Here is a 262-nt window from a genome sequence, read left to right on the forward strand (position 1 = left end):
TCACCATGTATGGTTGCAATATGTAAAGGGCCCCAGATATCCATATGGATAAGTTCAAAAGGTTGTGTAGTATAAGCATTCCCCTTTGAAAAAGGTAATTTTGATTGCTTGCCTAGGTGACAAAAATCGCACACNTAGGATCAAATTTCACATAAGAAAAGTGTTTGCAAATGTTATCAAGAATGTCATTTGAAGGATGTCCTAATCTAAAATGCCAAAGATCAAAGCAAGATAAGTTTTCTTTTTGTAAAGCAGTAATAGC

The sequence above is a fragment of the Lupinus angustifolius genome, chromosome LG04, assembly GCF_001865875.1.
Source record: "Lupinus angustifolius cultivar Tanjil chromosome LG04, LupAngTanjil_v1.0, whole genome shotgun sequence".
In the NCBI taxonomy this organism is placed as follows: Eukaryota; Viridiplantae; Streptophyta; class Magnoliopsida; order Fabales; family Fabaceae; genus Lupinus; species Lupinus angustifolius.